Source organism: Phascolarctos cinereus, unplaced genomic scaffold (genome assembly GCF_003287225.1).
Source record: "Phascolarctos cinereus isolate Bilbo 61053 unplaced genomic scaffold, phaCin_HiC Scaffold_5;HRSCAF=322, whole genome shotgun sequence".
NCBI classification, from domain to species: domain Eukaryota; kingdom Metazoa; phylum Chordata; class Mammalia; order Diprotodontia; family Phascolarctidae; genus Phascolarctos; species Phascolarctos cinereus.
Genome location: NW_027555958.1, coordinates 266,637,631 through 266,661,650, shown reverse-complemented (window position 1 = coordinate 266,661,650; position 24,020 = coordinate 266,637,631). Strand labels below are relative to the sequence as shown.

Sequence of the window (24,020 nt, the reverse complement as noted above, 5' to 3'; positions counted from 1 at the left end):
AGGTGAGAAAGGATGCAGTAGGAGAAAGGGGAAGGGAGAGGTAGAATGGGGTAAATTATCTCACATAAGAGGTGCAAAAGAACTACTTGAGTGGAGGGGAAAATGGGAGGGTGGCAGGCAACACTTGAATTCTACTCTCATCAGAATTGGCTCAAAGATGGAATAAAGTACATACTCAGTTGGGGATATAAATCTATCTTGCCCTGGGAAGTAGGAGGGGAGGAGGATAAGAGAAGCAGGAGCAAGGGGACTCATTGAAGGGAGGGCGGATTGAGGGTGGCAATGGACAGAAGCAAAATATTTGTGAGGAGGAACAGGATAAAAGGAGAGAGAAAGAGAAGGATAAATGGGGAAATAGGATAGAGGGAAATACACAATAATTATAACTGAATGTGAATGGGATGAACTCACCCATAAAATAAGTGGATAGCAGAGTGGATTAAAAAACCAGAACCCTACAATATGTTGTTTACAAAAAGCACATTTGAAGCAGACACACACATAGAATAAAGGTAAGAGACTGGAGGATAATCTATTATGTTTCAGCTGAAGTAAAAAAAAAATGTAGGGGTAGCAATCATGATCTCAGACAAAGCAAAAGCAAAAATAGATCTAATTAAAAGAGATAAAGAAGGAAACCACATCTTGCTGACAGGTACCATAGACAATGAAGTAATACCAATACTAAAAATAAATGCACCAAATGGCATAGCATCCAAATTTTAAAGGATAAGTTAAATGAGTTACAGGAGGAAATTGACAATTAAACTATACTAGTGGAGGACCTCAACTTTCCCCTCTTAGAATTAGATGAATGTAACCAAAAAATAAATGAGGTAAGTTAAGAAGTTGAATAGAATTTTAGAAAAGTTAGATATGATAGACCTCTGGAGAAAATTGAATGGCAATAGAAGAGAATACACTTTTTTCTCAGCAATACATGGCATCCCGTGTTAGGACATAAAAACTTCACGACCAAATGCAGAAGAGCAAAAACTATTAAGTGCATCTTTTTCAGATCATGATGCAATAAAAATACTATATGTAATAAAGGGCCATGGAAAGATAGATTAAAAATTAATTGGAAACTAAGTAATCTAATGTTAGAGAATGAGTGAGTCAAAAAACAAATCAATACTTTCATTAAAGAGAATGACAACAATGAGACAACATCCCAAAATTTATGGGATGCAGCCAAAGCAGAAAAATAGGGGAAAATTTATATCTCTAAATGTTCACATCAATAAAATAGACAAAGAGCAGATCAATGAATTGAACATGCAACTTAAAAAATAGAAAAAAGAATAAATTAAATATCCCCAATTAAACACCAGATTGGAAATCCTGAAAATCAAAGCAGAGATTAATAAAATTTTAAATAAGAAAACATTGAACTAATAAATAAAACTAGGAGCTGGTTCTATTTTTAAAAAGCAATAAAATAGATAAGCCATTAGTTATTTGATCAAAAGAAAGAAAATCAAATTACTAGTATCAAAAATGGAAAGGGCAAATTTACCACCAGTGGAGAGGAAATTAAAGCAATTATTAGGAGCTATTTTGCCCAATTATGTGCCAATAAACCTGATAATCTAAGTGAAATAGATGAATACTTACAAAAATAATTTGTCCCAATTAAGAGAAGATGAAATAGAATACTTAACCTCATCTTGGGGGGAAATTGAACAAGCCATCAATGAACTCTCTCAGAAAAAATCCCCAGGGCCAGATGGATTCACAAGTGAATTCTACCAAACATTTAAAGAACAATTAATTCTAATACTACATAAACTATTTTGAAAAATAGAAAAAGGAGTCCTACCAAATTCCTTATATAAGATAAATATGGTGCTGATACCTAAACCAGGAAGAGCAAAAAACAGTGAACTATAAATAAATAAAACTAATGACCAGTTTCCATGATAAATTTGATGTAGAAATTTAAAATGAGATTCTAGCAAGTAGATTACAACAAAATTTCACAAGAATCATGCACTACGACCAGGTGGGATTTATACTAGCAATGTAAGGCTGGTTCAGTATTAGGAAAACTATTAGCATAATTGACTACATCAGTGATCCATATGATTAACCATATGATTATCTCAGTAGATTCAGAAAAACCTTGTGACAAAATACAACACCCATTTTATTAAAAATGCTAGAGAGCATAGGAATAAATGGTCTTCCTTAAAATGGTGAGTAGCATCTATCTAAAACCATCAGCAAGCCCATAATAGTGATAAACTAGAAGACTTCCCAACAAGATCAGTAGTGAAACAAGGATGTCCATTATCACCACTATTATTCAATTTTGTACTAGAAATGTTAGCTTTAGCAATAAGAGGAGAAAAAGAAATTGAAGGAATTAGAATAGGCAATGAGGAAACACAACTATCACTCTTTGCGTATGATATGATGTTATACTTAGAGAATCCTAGAGAATCAACTAGAAAGCTAGTTGAAATAATTAACAACTTTAGCAAAGTTTCAGGCTATAAAATAAACCTACATCAATCATCAGCATTTCTATATAGTACCAACAAAGTCCAGCACAAAGAGATAGAAAAGAGAAATTCCACTTAAAATAACTGAAGACAATATAAAATACTTGGGAGTCTACCCTGCCAAGGCAAACCCAGTTACAAACATTTTCCATACAAAGTCTGATCTACGTAATTGGGAAAATATCAATTGTTCATTGCTAGGCCCAAGCTAGTACAATAAAAATGACAATTCTACCTAAATTGATTTACTTATTCAGTTCCATACCAATCAAACTACAAAAAATTGTAAAGCTAAAAAAATAGTAATAAAATTCATCTGAAAGCACAAAAGACCAAGAACATCCAGGGAATTAATGAAAAAAAATATATAGGAAGGTGGCCTAGCCATATTAGATCTCAAGTTATATTAGAAAGCAGTAATCATGAAACAATCAGATACTGACTAAGAAATAGAGTGGTGGATCAGTGGAATGGATTAGGTACACAATACACAATAGTAAATGACCACAATAATCTAGTGTTTGATAAACCCAAAGATCCAAGCTTTTTGTCACTATTTGACAAAAACTGCTGGAAAACTGGAGAACAGTTTGGCAGAAACTTATGTATAGATCAATATCTCACACCGTATATCAAGATAAGATAAAAATGGGTATATGATTTAGAGATAAACAATGATGCCATAAGCAAACTAAGGGAGCATGGAATAGTTTATGTGTCAGATCTATGGATAATGGAGGAATTTATTACCACACAAGAGATAGAAAGCATTACAAGATGTAAAATACACAATTTTGATCATATTAAGTTAGAAAGGTTTTGCACAAACAAAACCAATGTACCCAAGATTAGAAGGAAAGCAGAAAGCTGAGAAATAATTTTTACAGCCCAGTGTCTCAGAGAAAGGCCTCTTTCTCAAATATATAGAGAATTGAGTCAAATTTATTAGAATATAAGTCATTCCCCAACAGATAACTTGTCAAAGGATATGAACAGGCAGTTTGCAGAACAAGAAATTAAAGCTATCTATAGTCATATGAAAAAATGCCCTAAATCATGACTAATTAGATAAAATGAAAATTAAAACAACTCTGAGGTACCACCTCACACCTATCCAACTGGCTAATATGACAGAAAAGGAAAATGACAAATGTTGAAGGGGATGTTGGAAAATTGCCGTGTTGGTAGAATTGTGAACTGATCTAGCCATTCTGGAGAGCAATTTGGAACTATATCCAAAGGGCAATCAAACTGTGCATACCCTTTGACCCAGCAATATAACTACTTGGTCTGTATCCCAAAGAGATAAGAAAAAAAAAGGAAAAGGACCTATTTGTACAAAAATATTTATAGCAGCTCTTTTTGTGGTGGCAAAAATGGTAATTCAGCCATTAATTGGCTGAACAAGTTGTGGTATATGATTGTGATGGAATACTATTGTGCTATATATAAGAAATGGCAAGCAGAATGCTTTCAGAAAAACCTAGAAAGATTTATGTGAACTGATGCAAAGGGAAGTGAGCAGAACCCTTCTATTGTGCCTTGATCCTATCTTCTCCTAGGCTTTTTTATCATTCCTTCTCTGTCTTTAGTTTTCTTTTAAAATTTTCATTGCAACCTATTGTCTTAATGTTATAACCTTCCTAAAATGGAGGTCTGACCATTGTCACACACACCCCTACTCAATAAGTACCAGTGACTCCCTATCACCCCAGAATCAAATATGAACCCTATTTGGCTTTTAAAAGCACTTCACTATCTGACCCTACCAACCTTTCCACTCTTCTTGTACCTCATTCTCCCATTTTCCCCCAACCCCTACGTTGTCTGTGATCCAGTAGCACTGGCTTGCGGTTCCTCCCACATTACATTCCATCCCCTGGCTCTGTGCATTTTCACTAACTGTCCCCCATACCTGGACTTTTCTCCTTCTTCATCTCCAACTCTCGGCTTCCCTGAAGTTCCAGCTAAAATTCCATGTTCTACAGGAAGACTTTCCTGATCCCCCTTAATGCTAGTGCCTTCCCTCTGTTGATTGTATTCCATCTGTCCTGTATACATCTTGTTTGCATATTGTTTACAATATTGTTTCCCCCATTAGACTGCAAGCTCCTTACTTACTTATCTTACTTTGTATCTCAAGTGCTTAACACAGTGCCTAGGACATAGTAACTGCTTAAAATGCCTCATTTGACTTAAATATAGCTTTCCCTTTCCCCCTGCCCAGTATGCCATCCCTGGTAACAAGAAATAAAAAGGGCATGCAGTTCAGCAAAAGTAACCAACACAGCAACCATCTAATAGTATATGCAATTCTACACCTTGAGTCCTCTGCCTCTGCAAAGAAAGGAGGTAAATGACATTTTCTTGTCTCTTTTTGAGGCCAAACTTGTGTATTACAATTTCACAGCCTTAGGTTTTTGTTGCTGTTTCTGTTGTTATTGTTGTTGTAGCTATTGTGTATATTATTTCCCTGGTTCTGCTAAATGCTTTGCATCAGTTCACATAAGTCTTCTCATATTTCCAAATTTTTCATTTTCATTTTCATTTTCATCATTTCTTGTGATGATGTTCCATTATAATCATGTGCCAAAGTTTGTTCAGCCATCATGCAATTGGTCAGCTTCTGTCTTGTTTCTAACTCTTTGCTACCATAAATATTTTGTTTATATGGGACCTTCCTCTCTGTGACCTCCTTGGGGGTATATTTGTCTATTAGTGAATCTCTGGGTCAAAGGATATGGACCTTTTTTATCATTATATTGAAATAATTCCAAATTGCTTTCCAATTCCATAGACAGTGTATCAGTGTGCCTTTATTCCTATAGTCCCTCCAAAACTAGCTCTTCCCAGTGTAAAGTGGGTTGTACATAGAATTCAGATATTCTTCGCTTTCTTCTGATTGATCATGTGGGAACTCTGGGGGCTGTTTCTAGTGCATAATTGAATGGCTCTCAACTATTTATTTAGCATGTCCTATGTGCCAGGCACTTCACAAATATTATCTCATTTGGCCACAAGTCCCCTGTTTGGCCCCTCAACCTTTGGTCAGCCAATTCAGCTTTACATTGACCTGTCCTCTCCAGTCCCTTTCAGGAGTTGAGATAAAGAGAAAGACAGTGAGCCAGGTACTGAACTCATTGAGAAAGGAAGAGACTGTCCTGGGAGTCTTGGATAAGTTATTAAAATCTTGATTGGGTAGTAAATTTGTATTGAATAAATTTTTGTTTCCTGCCCCAAAGGCTTTTTCTCTAAGTAAACCCCATCTTACCTCAGGGTCATCAGTTTCAATTCGGTTCAACCTCTCTGGTTCCTTTGGGGATTTTATTAAAAGTGTGTTTAGGGACAAAGGTATGGATGAAATCTGTGCCTTGTTCATTGTCTCATTGGCCTCTTCACCTACAATTGAGTGGGTTGTGAATATCCATTTTCCACTTGAAGGCTTTTCCTTTTGCATTTCAGTATCTTGCCTTTTAACCCAGCCAATATTCAGATTTTGCTAAAGTTTCACTACTACTTTTCCAGTCTTCTTATACTTTACTGCTCTCCACACACTCTGTAGTCCTACTATATTGGCCTACTTGCTATTTCATGAACAGACCACTCAATCTCCCATCTCCATGCTTCTGCAGTTTGTCTCTCACTCCTGGACTGCTGTACCTCTTCATGTTCACTTCCTAGCATCCCTGTTTCCTTCAAATTTCAATTCAAATCCTTCTGCAGGAGGCCTTTCTTAATTTTCTCACATCTATTCTGTAGATATATTATATGTTATTTGCATGTTTTCTCATTTACATGTCATTCCCTACCACCACCATTAGAATGTATGCTTATTGAGGAATGGGATGTTTAAAAAAAAACTCACCAAAACCTTTCTTTTATGATAAGAGAAAAAAACAATGGGAAAGAAGGTTGGGTTTCTTGCCATCAATGTGATAAGAGAAAGACTATGATGAGAAAGAAACTCTGGCTCAGATTTCTTGTCACCATTATGATAAGAAGAGGACACTGCCCTAATCTGTATTTTGAGCTTCCAGACATTGTTCCTAGAAGCTAAGTAGTCACACTGCCTGTAAAATCAAGGTTGGGACACGAGCCACACTTCCATTTTCAACAACTGGCAGGGGTCCTTATCTTCCTCTTTCTGTTACTTTGTTTCCATACATGTATACCCTTATCTTCCCCTGCTGTTTTCTGTAAAATTCCATTTTTCTATGCATCTTCTATATTCACATTTTTTGTTTTGGCTAGGCAATGGGGTTAAGTGACTTGCCCAGAGCCACACAGTTAGTAAGTGTCAAGTGTCTGAGGTTGGATTTGAGCTCAGATCCTCCTGACTCCAAGGACCAACGCTCTATCCTCTGCACCACCTAGCTGCCCCATGTATTCACATTCTATATAAGGTTGCTGAAGCTGATGCTGTGGGCTTACTGACTCTTAAGATCAGTTGAGCCTGTACTCTGAGCTTAATAAAACTGCAATTAACTTATCTCTGTGTTGTTGATTTGCTGATTGACTGCAGTACCTAATCAATGGATCCTCGGATGAGTTTATCTCCCTTTGCATCCCCAGCACTTTGCACTGTGTCTGGCAGCCAGTCAGTCAGATGTCATTTATTAAACTCCTACTATGTCCCAGTGTTCTTGAGAAGCAGGGAGCGAAAATGCAAATAATGACGTACACACAAGCTATATACAGGATAAACTAGAAACAACCAACAGAGAGAAGGTGCTAGCATTAAGAGGGGATCAGGAAAGGCTTTCTGTAGAAGATGGGATTTTATCTGGGACTTGAAGGAAGCCAGAGAAGCCAGGAGATAAAGATGAAGAAGGGAGACCATTCCATGCATGGAGGACAGTCAGTGAAAGAAGATGCCTGGAGTCAAGAAATGGAATATCTTATTCAAGGAACAGCAAGGACGCCAGTGTCACTGGATCATAATAAATGCTTTTTGACCAATTGGCAGTTAAAAGTAGGCTTTAGTATGTTATCCAGGCCATATGAGAAATTGTATAAAAGGCATCATCAAGGACATGAAAGACTGGGAAAGAAGGTGGGCTGATCATGTAGTGGGAGCAAAATATAACAGATGGATAGCCCTACTTTTGTACTGGTATCTTTGAACTATTAAAAAGAAGTGAAAGACACTCTCCAGGTATGGGTATCAGATGATTTATGGGATATTTGTGAAAATAGATGGATAAGAATCATACCGGATAAAAAGTATCAGCACTTATAAAGGAGTGCCCACATTGATAAGAACATAGATCCATCAAAGTATGGATGCAAAACATAATTTGGAAGTTAAATATGTAGCAACTATTTTAAGAAACAAATCCACAAAATTATTCATGTATTTCAGAGACAAAAATAAATTATTTTATGATAATTTATTGTATTATATCTACCCTATCTACCCTGTCCCCACCCCACTGGTGTCAGCAACTAATTTTTTTTTTAAACTTTGGCAGTAGTGTTGTTATTTTCATGGGTAGCTAAGGAAAATGTTGTAGTGACAACCCCTCTGGGTTCCACACTGGAAGCTTCTGGAAGTTCCGTGACAGTTAGTACTGTCTAAGCTAGAGGAAAGGGTGAAAGAGCAGAGGAGAAAGAGAGAGAGAGAGAGAGAGAGAAAGAGAGAGAGAGAGAGAGAGAGAGAGAGAGAGAGAGAGAGAGAGAGAGAAGACAAAGAACACTAGCTATTTTCTTAACCTGTGATAGAAAAGGGGTCTGTCTATCAGATAACACATCCATGCAATTTACTTGACCAAATTGTCGGGACTGGTGAGTGTCTTTTTAATATGATGAAAGGGGGTTGGAGCTAACGGAACAATAAGGAGAGGGGACCAATGTTGGGAATCCAGGGCCAGGAGGACTGGGATGGTTCAGAACCCTGGAATGTCAAAGCTAGAACAGAACTTAAAGAAAATATAGTCCGGTTCCTCATTTCACAGATAAGAAAACCAAGGCCCCAGAGAAAGAGGGCCCTTCTTTGTGAAATCTTTAGTGTTTGCTTCCTCAGGTTCAGTTAAAGAGAATATATTCTTCTGTCTGGCCACTAAGATGCCCAATGCATTTGTGCTCTATAGACTGGCTACCTTCAGACATCTATACTTATGGTAACCCATTCTTCCCACATTGAATAGGTCTGGAAGAGGTCCACTAATTACTTTAGGTCATATTTTAGTCTGGTTTTTATGCTGCTTGGTGCCAAGTTGGTGAATATGAATGGTGTTATTACCTAATCCAGCAGGTTGGTTATCAAAGACAAAAGTTCTCAGGCTCAGATGATGATAGTGTTAGGGGTTCTACAGGCACAGTTAAGTCACAACAAAACAGTAAGTCTACTTTTCTTGACGAGTAGTATAATCCCAATTTGCTTGTGCCATGTCCCATTTCTTTGGGACCTTCTTGGGTAAAAGTTATTAAACTGGTCACTGAACTAGATACTAAGATGTTGTAACAGACATGTACCAAAAGGAAAAGAGCCTAGTCTTTTATGAAGATAGCTAAGGAGTCCTTTTCTGTAATGCCATGGGTCTTTAGGATGCCTTCACAAAAAGGAGAGAAAAAACCACAACAGGATAGAAAAAGTTTCCAGGGAGGCTCATTGTAGCCATTAGGAATGTGGAGCTACATAGGAAAAGTGACTGCTGCTGACCAAATAGTAAAGTATCTCTGAACCAAGAGAATCCTACAGAATCATGTTGAAAAATGGTGATGATGGTAGTGATAAGCAGGCATTGGCTAATACTGAAATGACCCCTGGGATCCGTGAGAGCGGTTAAGGCCAGTGCTCTATCCACTGCACCACTCACCTGTGGCTCCAAGAAGCTATAACATGTGTAGCAGCCACATCCCAGTAAAATTGTCTCGTCAGATGAGCTAAATAAGGCTTCAAACCCATCAGTGAGTGAGGGGGATGTCTACCCCAAGCACGTGAAGACTTCTCCCAGCAGAATGGCCAGATGAGGACAATTTGTTCCAATGGCCATGAAGTCAGCTAAAGCAGGTGCTGTGGAGTACTTAGAGCTTGCGGAGTGCTTAGACATCAAAGACACCAAGGTCATCTACTGTATCCCAGGCCATCACCAGTTGTCTTGACTTTTGTCTTGCCACTGGACTCTGATGACTCTGAAAGAGAGAGTGAGGCTGAGGTCTTAATACAACTCTGCCTCACTTAAATTCAATTCATGTGCAAGTCAAGACATCACCCAGTTATGACACTGGTCCTCTTCAAAACTGAAGGACAAACAACAACACAATTTTAATACCTTGGTACCTTCTGTTGCTTGCAGAAGCATGGGGCTGTGAGAGACATAAAGCAGATTTTGAGATTTCCAAGATACCTCTGGGTAGGGGCAAACAATCCACGGAGAATATTACAAATCAAAGCCTCCACAACTTAACATGGTAGCTTTCCTTCCTTTTCTGTTCCAGAAATTGCTTTCCTTTGGTAACATGAGTCATGGGGGCCACATGTAAATTCTGGAGGTAGAGGCCACTCCTATTACAGTATTGCCTCTCACCCAATTCCATCAACAAAGAAGTTGTAAACCCTGATTTAAAGCCTAGTTAGATGAGATTCTCCTCATTGATGAAGATTGCTTACTCATCAAGGTGGGGAGAGGGGGAAGGGTTGGCAAGAGCTTGAAAGAACAGAGATCTTGGGCTAGGGACTTCTATCTTTGATAAAGAAGACATACAGCTTCAAATTGTCTTCTGGGAGAGGTCTACGAAGAGAGAGAATGACTCTGGGAAGAAAGTGACATGACTGGGATGCCAGATCATATACATAGCAGCTGATTCCCTTGGGACCCTATAGACTTTAGCATCCTGACTGAGCTATCCTCTCATCCTAGAACTTCCATCAACACCTGGGGCCTTCTCACGCAATATTTCTCTACCATGCCAACCCTCTTCTCCCCCTCTTGAGTATTCTGAGGGGCTTCCATCTTGGAGAAAAGCCCAAGTCAAACTTGCTTAATTTCCCTCCTTATTGTTCTTCTGAATATACGGACTTTGCTATCATGTTGTCATAGGGGTACCTGTCACCCTCCCCCTGCTTTTCCAGTTCTCTTTCATTTTTTGTCTTCCTCCATTAGAATGTAAATTCTTTGAGGGCAAGGAATATCTTTCTTTTTGCTTGTATTTGTATCCCCATTGCTTAGCACAGTGCCTGGCATGTTCCAAGCACTTAATAAATGTTTGTTACCTACCTTGTCTTGCCTGTAAGAATCAATGAACATGGGAGGTGGAGACAAGATGGCTGAATAAAGGCAGAGATTCACCTGAGCTCTCCCAAATTTCCTTCCAAGCAACTGTTAAAAATAACAGCTCTAATTGAATTCTGGAGCAGCAGAATCAATGAAAGGATGGGGTAAAACAATTTTCTAGCCCAAGACAACTTAGAAGGCTAACAGGAAAGGTCTGTCTCCCACTGGAGTGGGAGAGGAGCCCAGTCTAGCACAAGCCAGCAGCAGACCTTGCCACTTAACTGGGAAGCTTCCAGAGCTCTCAGCCCAGAAACAGTAAGGGAGTCAGAAAACTGTTCAAAAGGACATTACAGAGGACCCTTTGCTAGCACTGAGTGCAGGACTCTGGGTCGCAATGCCAGGGTGAGGAGGAACACTAGCACATTAAAGCATGTGGCTACAAGGGAGCTGGGGACCTATTACAGTTCCAGGGTGGAAAAGAGTGCTCGTGGTCACTCACAGATGAAAGCACAGGCCACACCTCTCCTTGGTTCATACCACCTTGGAAGAAATGAAACTTCCAAGACCCCTAGAACTAACTCTGAAAACAGCAGCACAAAAATCCTGAAACTTTGGACAGTACCCCCTCTACCCTGGGAGCAGAACCCAACTTTAACATAAAGTTGGAAGTCAAGAAATAGGCTGGAAAATGAGCAAACAAAAAAAGAACCTGATCAAAGAAAGTTACTAGGGTGATAAGGAAGATCAAAATACAAACTTAGAAGAAGACAACAAAGGCACAATAGCTACATCCAAAGCTTCAATGAAAAAAATGTGAATTGGTTTCAGGGCCAAAAAGAATTCCTGAAAGAACTCAAAAAGGAGTTTAAAAATCAAATAAGAGAGGTAGAGGACAAAATTGAGGAAAATAATGAGAATGATGAAAGAAAATAATGAAAAAAAGAACCAGTAGCTTGGTAAAGGAGGCACCAAAAATGCTAAAGAAAACAACATTTTAAAAAAACAGCATAGGCCAAGTGGTAAAAGAGGTACAAAAATCCACTAAAGAGAAGAATTCCTTAAAAAGTAGAATTGACAAAAAGGGGAAAGATGTACAAAAATTTACTAAAGAAAACAACTCCTTAAAAGTAGACTTGGCCACGTGGAAAATAAGATACAAAAGCTCACTGAAAAAAATATTTCCTTAAAAATTAGATCACTGAAGAAATAATTCCTTAAAAATTAGAATTGAACAAGTGGAAGCTAATGACTTCAAGAGACATCAAGAAACAATTAGGCAAAAAAGAATGAAAAATAAAAGAAAATGTGAAATATCTCTTTGGAAAAAACAATTGACCAGGAAAATAGATCAAGAAGCAATAATTTAAGAATTATTGGACCACCTGGAAGCCATTATCCAAAAAATATCTTAGACATCATGTTTTGCGAAATTATCAAGGAAAACTGCCTTTGTATCCTAGAACCAATGGGTCAAATAAAAATGGAAAGAATCCACCAATCACCTCCTGAAAAAGATCCCAAAATGAGAACTCCCAGGAATATTATAGCCAAATTCCAGAGCTCCTAGGTCAAGAAGAAACTATTTTAAGCAGCCACAAAGAAACAATTAAAATATTGTGGAGCCACAGGCAGGATCACAAAAGATTTAGCAGCTTCTACATCAAAGGATCCAAGAGCTTGGAATACGATATTCCAGAAAACAAAGGAGCTAAGATTACAACCAAGAATCCTTCAAGGGGGAAAATGGATATTCAATGAAATAGAGGACTTTCAAGCATTTATGATGAAAAGATCACAGCTGAATAGAAAATTTGGCTTTCAAATATAAGAAAGACTCAAGCATACAAAAGTAAAGAGGAAAGAGAAAACATAAGGGACTCAGTAAAATTAAACTGTGTACATTCCTACATGGGAAGATGATACTTGTAATTCTTGATATGGTTAATTATGCTGATAGTTTTCCTAATATTGAACTAGCCCTGAATTCCTGATATAAATCCTCCCTGGTCATGGTGTATTATCATCAAGATAAGTTGTTGTAGTCTCTTTGCTAATATTTTATTTAAAAAATTTACATCTATATTCATTAGGGAAATTGGTCTATAATTTTCTTTCTCTGTTTTGATTCTTCCTGTTTAAGTATCAGCACCATATTTATATCATGAAAAGAATTTGGTAGAACTCCTTCTTCACCTATTTTCCCAAATAGTCTATATAGTATTGGCATTAGTTGTTCTTAAATGTTTGATAGTATTCATTTATAAATCCATCTGGCCCTGGAGATTTTTTCCTAGGGAGTTCATTGATAGCTTGTTCAATTTCTTTTTCTGAGATAGAGTTATTTAAGTATTTTAATTCCTCTTCTCTTAATCTGGGCAATTTATATTTTTGTTAATATTCATTCATTTCACTAAGATTGTCAAATTTGTTGGCATACAGTTGGGCAAAATAGTTACTAATTATTGTTTTGATTTCCTCTTCCTTGGTGGTGAATTCACCCTTTTCATTTTTGATACTGGTAATTTGGTTTTTTTCTTTCTTTTTTTTAATGAAATTAACCAAAGGTTTATTTATTTTATTGGTTTTTTCACAAAACCATCTCTTAGTTTTATTTATTAGTTCAATAGTTTTCTTAATTTAAATTTTATTAATCTCTCCTTTGGTTTTCAGTATTTCTAATTTGGTACTTAATGGGGATTTTTAATTTGTTCTTTTTCTAGTTTTTTTAGTTGCATGTCCAATTCATTGATCTCCTCTTTCTCTGTTTATTCATGTAAGCATTTAGAGATATAAAACCTCCCTTAAGAACTGCTTTCGCTGCATCCCATAAGTTTTAGTATATTGTCTCATTATTGTCATTCTCTTGATGAAGTTGTTGATTGTTTCTGTGATTTGTTGTTTGACCCACTCATTCTTTAGGATTAGATTATTTAGTTTCCAATTAATTTTTAATCTATCTTTCCATGGTCCTTTGTTACACGTAATAATTATTGCCTCATGATCTGAAAAGGATACATTTAATATTTCTGCCTTTCTGCATTGGATTGTGAGGTTTTTATGCCCTATCATATGGTCAATTTTTGTGTAGGAGCTAGGTACCACTGAAAAAAAAATATATTCCTTTCTACTCCCATTCAATTTTATCCAGAGGTCAACCATATCTAACTTTTCTAAAATTCTATTCATCTCCTTAACTTCTTTCTTGTTTATTTTGTGGTTAGATTTAATCTAGTTCTGAGAGGGAGAGGTTGAGGTCCTCCACTAGTATAGTTTTGTTATCTATTTTTTCCTGTAACTCACTTAACTTCTCCAAGAATCTGGATGTTATACCACTTGGTGCATATATGTTTAGTAATGATATTACTTCATTGTCTATGGTACCTTTTAGCAGGATGTAGTTTCCTTCCTTATCTATTTTGATAAGATCTAATTTTGCTTTTGCTTTGTCTGAGATCCGGATTGCTACCCCTGCTTTTATTACTTCAGCTAAAGCCTTTTACCTTTGCTCTATGTGTATCCCTCTGATTCAAATGTGGTTCTTGTAAACAACATATTGTAGGATTATGGTTTTTTATCCACTCTGCTATCTGCTTCTGTTTTATGGGAGAGTTCATTCCATTCACATTCACAGTTATAATTACTATTTGTGTCCTTCTGTCCCTCCTATCCCCCCCATTTATGTTTTTGTCTCTTCTTTCTCCCTCTCCCTCCTCACTAGAGTTTTGCTTTTGACCACTGCCTCCCTCAGTCTGCTCTCCCTTCTATTAGCCCCTCCCTTTTCTTCCCCTTTACCCTTACTACTTCTTCCCTCCTTTCTCTTCACTCCTCCTTTTTCTTTTCCCTTTCCCCCCTTACTTTCTACAGAGTAAGTTAGATTTCTATACCTGATTGTTATTCCCTCTTTGAACCAAATCTGATGAGAGTAAGATTCAAACAATGCTCATCTCCCTCCCTTCTTTCTCTGTAGGTTTTTGTACCTTTTCATGTGCTGTAATCCCTTTTCACCACTTAATTAAATTTTTTATCATTACATCAAAACCAACTTATACTCATACCCTCTGTCTATGTATACCGTTTTAAATGTCATAATAACAATACAGTTCCCAAGAGTTACAAGTGTAATCTTCCCTTGTAGGGATGTAAACTGTTTGCCCTTATTAATAACATGTTGTTATTTTTTTCTTTCCTGTTTACCTTTTTATGCCTCTCTTGAGTCTTGTATTTGAAAATCAGATTTTCTGCTGAGTTCTAGTCTTTTCATCAGGAAGGTTTGGAAGTGCTCTATTCTTGAATGTTCATCTCCTCCACTGAAAGATTAGGCTCAATCTCCCTAAGTAGTTGATCCTTGGTTGTAATTCAAGCACCTTTGCTTTACAGAATATCATATTCTATGCCTTCCAGTCTTTTAATGTAGAAGCTGCAAGGTCCTGCATAATCCCGACTGTGGTTCCATGATATTTAAATCGTTTCTTTCTGGCTGCTTGCAGTATTTTCTCTTTGATCTGGTAATTTTGGAATTTGGTTACAATATTGGAATCTCTTTCAGGAGGTGATTGGTGGATTCTACCCTCTGGTTATAGGACCTCAGGGCAGTTTTCCTTGATGATTTCCTGAAAGATGCTGTCTAGGCTTTTTTTTTTTCCATTGTGGTTTTCAGGTAGACCAATACCTTTTAAATTGTCTCTTCTGAATCTATTTTCCAGGTCAGTTGTTTTACCACTGAGGTTTTTTACATTTTATTCTATTTTCTTTTATTCTTTTGTTTCTGTTTGACTAATTCTTGATCTCTCATACAGTCATTAGCTTCCACTTGCCCAATTCTAATTTTTAATTAATTGTTTTCTTCTATTAGATTTTGTGCCTCCTTTTCCATTTGGCCAATTCTTCTTTTTAAGAAGTTGCTTTTTTTAGTATACTTTTTTCCAGTTGGCCAATTGTATTTTTTTAGGGATTTGTTTTCTACAGCTAATTTTTGTCCTTCCTTTTCCAAGCTATTGACTCTCTCTTGCATACCTCTCACTTCTTTTCCCCAATTTTTCTTCTACCTCTCTTATTTGACTTTTAAAATTCTTCTTGAGCTCTTCCAAGAAGACTTTTTAAGCTTGAGCCCAGCTCATATTCCCCTTTGAGGGGGGGTGTATTGACAATGATGTCCTCTTTTGAATTTGTGCCTTGATCTCCCTTGTCCCCATAATAAGTCATTGTCTGCTTCTGCTTTTTTACTCATGGTATTTGCCTATTTCCTGGCTTAAAAAAAGTTGAGCTCTTCTGCCAGAGCTCAGGAGGCACTGACCCAAGCTTCTTGGTCACTGGCTTTGTGTGCTGGGGCCTCTCTTTCCTGTTTCCTTTTCATGCTTCTCTTGAGTCTTGTATTTGAGAGTCAAATTTTCTATTCAGCTCTGGTCTTTTCATCAAGAATGCTTGTCCTCTATTTCACTGAATTTCCATTTTTTCCCCTGAAGGATTATACTCATTTTTGCTGGGTAGGTGATTCTTGGTTGTAACCTATCTCCTTTGCCCTCCAGAATATTATATTCCATGCCCTGCAGACCTTTAATGTAGAAGCTGCTAAATCTTGTGTTATCCTGATTATGTTTCCACAATACTTGAATTGTTTATTTCTGGCTGCTTGCAATATTTTCTCCTTGACCTGGGAACTCTGGAATTTGGCTATAATATTCCTAGGAGTTTTCTTTTAGGGATCTCTTTCAGGAGGTGATCAGTAGATTCTTTCAATTTCTATTTTACCCTCTGGTTCTAGACTATCAGAGCAGTTTTCCTTGATAATTTCTTTCTTTTCTTTTCTTTTTTTTTTATGCTTAGGCAATGGGGTTAAGTGACTTGCCCAGGGTCACACAGCTAGTAAGTGTTATGTGTCTGAGGCTGGATTTGAACTCAGGTCCTCCTGAATCCAGGGCCAGTGCTTTATCCACTACACCACCTAGCTGCTGTCCTTGATAATTTCTTGAAAGGTAAGGTCTAGGCTGTTCTTTTTAGATCATGGCTTTCTAGTAGTCTAGTAATTTTTAAATTATCTCTCCTGGATCTATTTGCCAAGTCAGTTGTTTTCCCAGTGAGATATTTTACATTGTCGTCTATTTTTTCATTCTTTTGGTTTTGTTTTACAATGTCTTGATTTCTCATAAAGTCACTAGTTTTCATTTGCTCCATTCTAAATTTTAAGGAATTATTTTCTTTAGTGAGCTTTTGGACTTTCTTTTCCATTTGGCAATTCTGCTTCTTAAGACATCCTCCTCCTCATTGACTTTTTGGACCTCTTTTGCCATTTGGGTTAGTCTATTTTTTAAGGTGTTATTTTCTTCAGTATTTCTTCGGGTCTCCTTTAGCAAGCTGTTGACTTGTTTTTCATGATTTTCTTGCATCACTCATTTCTCTTCCCAGTTTTTCCTCTATTTCTCTTACTTGCTTCTCAAAAGCCTTTTAGAATTCTTCCATGGCCTGGGACCAATTCATATTTTTCTTGGAGGCTTTGGATATAGGAGCTTTGACTTTGTTGTCTTCTTCTGGTTGTATGTTTTGATCTTCTTTGTCACCAAAGTAAGATTCTATGGTCTGCCTTTTTTTCGTACTGTTTGCTTATGTTCCCAACCAATTACTTGAGTTTTAAACTCTTTGTTAAGGTACAGGTCTGCTTCCAGTGTGGAGAATGTACTGTCCCAAGCTTTGGGGGTTTTGTGCAGTTGTTTTCAGAGATAGTTCTAGGGACCTATAAATTTTCAGTTCCTCCAAGGTGATATGATCAAGGGTGAGGGTATTGCTCCTTTCCTGGCCTGGGATCCAGCCTATGAGTGACCACTAGCACTCTTTTCTGCCTTGGAACTGTGAGGAGGATTTCTTCTTTACTGCCACTACAAGCTCCACCATGTCAATGCTCCTCCTCACCCCAGGACCACCACCTAGAACTGCAACCCAGATCCAAGCATGGGCAAATCAAGAGAATCCTGCCTCAGCACCAGCAAAGATATCCCTGCAATCCTTCTCTCATCAGCCACTCTATTCCCCCTCAGTCTGGGGGGCTGAAAGCTCCAGAAAGAGCTGCCACTCTGGGGCCACACCAGGACTGGGGCTGGGACTGAGCTTCTCTCTCACCACAGCCACAGACCTTTCCTACTGACCTTCTAAATGAACTTTGGCATTTGTGAGTTAAGAAGTCTGGAAACTGCCACAGCTGCCTGTGATTCAGTCCCTTGAGGCCTGCTCCAGGTTTACTGAGGCCTCGTCTTTGCCTGCCACCCATGCTGAACTGTACTCCTCTCCTAGCCTAGTGCAATAGACCTTTCCAATCAACCATCCAGGTTTTCTTGGGCTGGAAATTTGTTTCACTCTGTCTTTTTGTGGGTTCTGCTGCTCTAGAATTTGTTTACAGCCATTTTTACAGGTATTTGGAGGGGTTTAGGGGAGAGCTCAAGCAAGTCACTGCTTTTACTCCACCATCTTGGCTATGCCCCCGAACCAGGAAAACATTATATACAGTAACAGCAATAATGTATGATGATCAACTGTGAATGATTTCACTTTTCTCAGCAACGATCTAAGACAATTCCAAAGGACTCATGATGACATATGCTATCTACCTCCAGAGAAAGAATTGAAATTATGAATGTAGATTGAAGCATACTTTTTTTAAACTTTATTTTTCTTGGAGATTTTTTGGTTTATGTTTTCTTTCACAACATGACTAATATGGAAATGTTTTCCATGACTGTACATGTATAATCTACATTAAATTGCTTGCCTTCTCAAGGAGGGGTGAGAGGAGGAAGGGAGGGAGAGAATTTGGAGCTCAAATGTAAAAAACAAATGTTAAAATTTGTTTTTACATGTAACTGAAAAAATAAAATTTTTTTAAAATAATAAAAAGACATTTACCTTAAAAAAAGGAATCAACAAACATGAAAAATACAGAGAAGTATGAAAAGATGTATGTGAACTGATGTAAAATGAGTCTGCAAAGAGCCAGATCCATGTCTTATGACTAGCCAAGGTCTGAGACTTCTTCTCCTTCTGTCCATGATCATTTTCAAGAAGAAGGTAGATGCAGACCACTCCTTCTTCTTCCAGGCATCTTAGACTGAGAGATTCCAGGATCTCCAGGCCCCTTCATTCCCCTCATGGGGATGTTCCTGACTTCTTGTTCAGTCATGTCTGACTTCTTATGACCCCATGGGCAAGTCCATGGGGTTTTCTTGGCAAAGATATTGGAGTGGCTTGCCATTTCCTTCTCCAGTATGTCTCCATTTTACAGATAAGGAGGCAAATAGGGGTTAAATGATTTGCCCAGGTCATACAACTAATAAGTATCTGAGGCCAGATTTGAACTTAGATCTTCCTGACTCCAGGCCTCGTGCTTTATCCACTGTACCACTTAGCTGTTCCTCACTTACTGGATCTTAAAATCATGTTTCTAGTGCTGTCTCATCCAAGAACTTCCCACAGTTCCTGGAGCCTTATCCTGGAACATCTTATCACCCCTGCAGCCTGGTTGCTTTGGAATAATATCCTTCCACAAAGCCTGTCCTCCCATTGGTGAGTTTCTTTTGGGGCCTTCTTTTTGTGAAAGGGTCCAGGCCATTCCTCCTTTAGCCCTGTTCCTGACTTTCTGGACTTCAAAATCATGCCCTATTCATCTTCCCTACCCTTCCACCCTGGCCTGCTTTTCAGCTCCTTAAAGTCAGGGACTGTCTTTCTTTTTACTTGTATTTATATCCATAGCTCTTAGCATATTGCCCAGTACATAATACATGCTTGTTTAACAACCAGTGAATCTAAAGTTAGAAGAGAAGAAAATTGGGGAAGGGGGAGGGAATCTTTACAGCAAATTTCTCTAATAAAGATATCATTTCTGAGACAAGATAGTGGAGTAAAGGCGGAGAATCACCTGGATTCTCCCCCAAACCCCTCCAAATGCCTTTTTTAAATGACTCTAAACAAATTCTAGAGCAGCAGAACCCACAAAAAGATAGAGTGAAACAAATTTCCAGGCAAAACAAGTTGAAAGATCGGCAGGAAAGGTCCATTGCACCAGGATGAGAGAGAAGAGCAGTCTAGCACAGGCTGTACCAGTGTGGACTGGGCCCCAGTGCAGACCAGGCCCCAGCAAACCCGGAGCAGGCCTCGGGGCGACTGACTCACTGGCAGCAGTGGCAGTTTCCAGACCTTTCAGCCCATGGATGCCAAAGACAACTTGGAAGGTCAGCAGGAAAGGTCTGTCACACCTGGGTGAGAGTTCAGCACAAGTTGTGCCTGCGCAGCAAACCAGGAGCAGGCCTTGGGAGTGACTGAATCAGCAGTAGCAGCAACTGCTTCTGGAGCTCTCACCGCACAGACAGCAAGGGGGTGGAACAATTGGTCATGAGGAGATTGCAGGCGTCTTTTTGCTAGCCCTGAAGCGGGACTCTGTTACTTTGCCCATACTCGGATCTGAGGCGCAGTCCTGGGTGGCAGTCCCAGGGAGAGGAGGAGCACTAGCATAGCAGAGCTTATGGCCACAGTGGAGGGGAACACTCCTCACAGTTTCAGAGCCAAAAAGGGTGCTTGTGGTCACTCACAGAGCAGAGCACAGGCCAGGAGAGCAGGGAACACCTCTCCTTAGATCATACTGCCTTGGAAGAACTGAAAACTTACAGGTCCCAGAAGTGTGTCTGAAAACAGCTGCACAAAACCCCTGAAGCTTGGGACAATGCACTCGAAGCAGAGCCCTACTTTAACAAACAATTAAAAGTCAACTAATAGGTTGGGAAAATGAGCAAACAATGGGAAAAAACTCTGACTGTTGAAAGTTATTATGGTGACAAAGAAGATCAAAACACACACTCAGAAGAAGACAACAAAGTCAAAGCTCCTACATCCAAAGCCTCCAAGAAAAATATGAATTGGTCTCAGGCGATGGAAGAGCTCAAAAAGGATTTTGAAAATCAAGTAAGAGAGGGGCAGCTAGGTGGTGCAATGGATAGAGCACCCCACTGGAGTCAGGAAGACCAGAGTTCAAATCTGGCCTCAGATACTTAACACTTACTAGCTGTGTGACCCTGAGCAAGTCACTTAACCCCATTGCCTAGCAAAAAAACAAACATAAAACAAAACAAAAAAAAAAAAATCAAGTAAGAGAGGTACAGGAAAAATTGGGAAGAGAAATGAGAGTGATGCAAGAAAATCATGAAAAACAAGTCAACAGCTTGCTAAAGAAGACACACAAAAAAAAAAATACCGAAGAAAATAACACCTTAAAAAACAGACTAGACCAAATGGCAAAAGAGGTCCAAAAAGCCAAGGAGTAGAAGAATACCTTAAAAAGCAAAATTGGCCAAATGGAAAAGGATGTCCAATAGCTCACTGAAGAAAATAATTCCTTAAAAATTAGAATAGAGCAAATGGAAGCTAATGAGTTTATGAGAAAACAAGAAACAATAAAACAAAACCAAAAGAATGAAAAAAAATAGAAGACAATGTGAAATATCTCATCAGAAAAACAACTGACCCTGAGGCAGGTAGGTGGCACAGTGGATAAAGCACCAGCCCTGGACTCAGGAGGACCTGAGTTCAAATCTGGCCTCAGACACAAAACACTGACTAGCTGTATGATCCTAGGCAAGTCACTTAACCCCATTGCCTAGCCAAAAAAAAAAAAAAGAAAAAGAAAAAGAAAAACAACTGACCTGGAAAATAGATCCAGGAGAGATAATTTAAAAATTACTGGACTACCTGAAAGCCATGATAAAAAAAAAAGCCTAGACATCATTTTTCAAGAGACTATCAAGGAAAACTGTCCTAATATTCTAGAACCAGAGAGTAAAATATAAATTGAAAGAATCCACTGATCACCTCCTGAAAGAGATCCCAAAATGAAAACTGCCAGGAATATTATAGCCAATTCCAGAATTCCCAGGTCAAGGAGAAATATTGCCAGTAGCCAGAAAGAAACAATTCAAGCATCATGGAGCCCAGAGTCAGGATAACACAAGATTTATCAGCTTCTACATTAAAGGATCAGAAGGACTGGAATATGATATTCTGCAGGGTAAAAGAGCTAGAATTACAACCAAGAATCACCTACCCAGCAAAACTGAGTATAATCCTTCATGGGGTAAAATGGAAATTCAGTGAGCTAAAGGACTTTCAAGTATTCTTGATGAAAAAACCAAAGCTGAATAAATTTGACTTTTAAATACAAGACTCAAGAGAAGCATAAAAAGGTTAAGCTGTTTTACATTCCTACAGTGGAAGATGAAGACCTTTCTCATTATTAGGGTACTTAGAAGGAGTATATATAGACAGAGGGCACAAGTGTGAGTTAAATATGAAGGGATGAGATCTAAAAATAAAATTAAGGAGTGAGAGAGAAATATACTAGGAGATAGAGAAAGGGAAAGGTAGAATGGAGTAAATTATCTCACATAAAAGAGGCAAGAAAAAGCTTTTACAGTAGAGGGAAAGAGGGGGGAGGTGAGGGGAAATGAGTGAACCTTACTTTCATCAGAATTGGCTCAAAGAGGGAATAACATGTGCGCTCAATTGGATGTAGAAATATATCTTACCCTAAAGGGAAAGTAGGAGGGGAAGGGGATAAGAAAAGGGTAGAGGGGATGATAGAAGGGAGGGCAGATTGGAGAAAGGGATAGTCAGAAGCAAACACTTTTGAGGAGGGACAGGGTGAAAGGAGAGAAAGAATATAATAAATGGGAATTGGGAGAATAGGATGAAGGGAAATACAGTTACCAGTAGTAACTATGAAAAAAATTTTGAAGCAAGTTTCTCTGATAAAGGGCTCGTTTCTCAAACATATAGAGAACTGAGTCAAATATATAAAAATAAGAGCCATTCCCCAATTGATAAATGATCAAAAGATATGATCAGTTTTCAGATGAAGTACTCAAAGTTATCTATAGCCAAGCAAAAAAAAAATTCTAACTCACTATTGATTGGATAAATTCAAATTAAAACAATTCTGAGGTTCTACCTCATATTTATTAGATTGTCTAATAGGACAGAAAAGGTAAATGACAAATGTTGGAGGGAATGTGGGAAAAATGAGACATTAATGCACTGTTGGTGGAGTTATGAATTGATTCAGTTATTCTGTGGACCAATTTATAACTATGCCCAAAGGGCTATAAACCATGCATACCCTTTAACTCAGAAATACCACTTCTAGATCTCTATCCCAAAGAGATCATAAAAATGAGAAAAAGACCTATATATACAAAAATATTTATAGCAGCTTTTTTTCTGGGGATAAAGAATTAGAAATTGAGGTCATGCCCATCAATTGGGGAATGGCTAAACAAGTTGTGGTATGCGATTATGATGGAATACTATTGTACTATAAGAAATGATGAGCAAGATACTCTCAGAAAAAGACTTGCATGGACTGATGCAAAGTGAAATGTACTGTATACAAAGTAACAGCAATATTGTAAGATGATCAGCTATTATTGACTTAGCTATTCTCAGCAATATAACAATCCAAGACAACTCTGAAGGATTTTTGATGAATAATGGTATTCATCCCCAGAGAAAGAACTTATGGTATCTGAATACAGATTGATGCATACTTTTTTTTTAAAGTTTATTTTTCTTGAGGTTTTTTGTCTATGTTTTCTTTCACAATATGACAATTATGGATATGTTTTCCATGAGTTTCCACTTATACATACACACATATAAGTTATATTGAATTGCTTGCCTTCCAGAGTGAAGAGGGGGGAAGGGAGAAAATTTGAAACTCAAAGTTTTAAGAACAAATGTTAAAAATTGTTTTTACATATAACTGGGGAAAAATAAAATACTAAATAAATTTTTGAAAAAATAAAGATAGAATTTCTAAGATATATAGGGAACTGAGTCAAATTTATAGGAATTAGAGCATTCCCCAATTGATAAATGGTCAAAATGAACGCGAAAGGAAAAGGGGAGAGCAGGGGTTGAGATGGATTGATAGTGTCATGAGAACAACAAACATGAACTTGGACAGACTTCAAGAGATAGTGCAGTATAAAAGGGCCTGGCATTCTATGTTCGATCAGGTCATGAATAATTGGACATGAATAAATAACAAGCAGTAACAATAACAAAAGATATGAATAGACAGTTTCAGAGGAAGCAATCCAAACAATTAATAGCCATTTGAAGAAATGCTCTAAATCACTGACACAGAAATGCTCATTTAAATAACTCTGAAGCAGCATCAGATTGGCTAAATTGGCAAAAAAAAGAAAGTGACAAATTTTAGAGGAGCTATGAGAAGACAGATATTTTAATACACTGTTGGACCTACGAA

At 37.9% G+C, this 24,020-nt stretch overlaps 1 protein-coding gene across 1 annotated transcript in view; it reads left to right on the top strand.

Moving 5' to 3' along the window:
* Nucleotides 1–8,092: 8,092 nt before the first annotated feature.
* The window catches only part of DNAH17 (dynein axonemal heavy chain 17), a 224,254-nt gene continuing 208,326 nt past the window's right edge, over nucleotides 8,093–24,020 (top strand). The window contains exon 1 of the mRNA XM_020966020.2: nucleotides 8,093–8,291. The gene's annotated coding sequence lies outside the window, so the exon portion shown is untranslated. The remainder of the gene's footprint in view (nucleotides 8,292–24,020) is intronic.